Source organism: Opisthorchis viverrini, assembly GCF_000715545.1.
Source record: "Opisthorchis viverrini unplaced genomic scaffold opera_v5_134, whole genome shotgun sequence".
Classification (NCBI taxonomy): domain Eukaryota; kingdom Metazoa; phylum Platyhelminthes; class Trematoda; order Opisthorchiida; family Opisthorchiidae; genus Opisthorchis; species Opisthorchis viverrini.
The window spans coordinates 106,530-107,144 of NW_008751778.1; positions in this window are offsets into that span (position 1 = coordinate 106,530).

Consider the following 615-nt stretch of genomic DNA (forward strand, 5'->3'; position numbering starts at 1 on the left):
AGTTAATAGGAAAGGTTAAAGAGGACACTCCCGTTTGACACCACTTGATTTGGTGAACTCAGGCGAGAGCTTCCCGTAGACCTTCACACGGCAGCGGGGGTTAGCGTACAACGCCTTAAGGAGGGTCAAGAATTTATTAGGGACGCCTTTGCTTCGCAGACACTGCCATAGTGCCTGACGGTCCACAGAGTCAAAGGCAGCATTAGGATCAAAAAGCACAATCATTGTTAGTTGCTGGAAGAGCTGTCGCTGTTCCAGAATTTGTCGGAGAGTGAAGATATGACCGGGGCATCCTCTTGCAAGACGAAACCCAGCTTGATTTTCACGGATTTGCCTCTCTCTGTGTTCAGGATAAGACCAGAGAGCACCTTTGATGCCACAGCTAACCGCCTTCTTTGAAGGGGGCTGGGTACGGCTATTTCTTACCTTATTTCTTCTTCCGAAGGGCGACCAAGGCTTACATTCCATTAGGTTGTATGCACTATCTCTACAGTCTGTGTTGCAGTAGGCCAAAGGGGCGAGATGACTCAAGTGGTTGGAGCGCGAATTTACTGACTGAAGGTCCGTTGGTTCGAACCCGACCTCTGCCTCTCGACTTCCCCTGTCTAGGCTTGA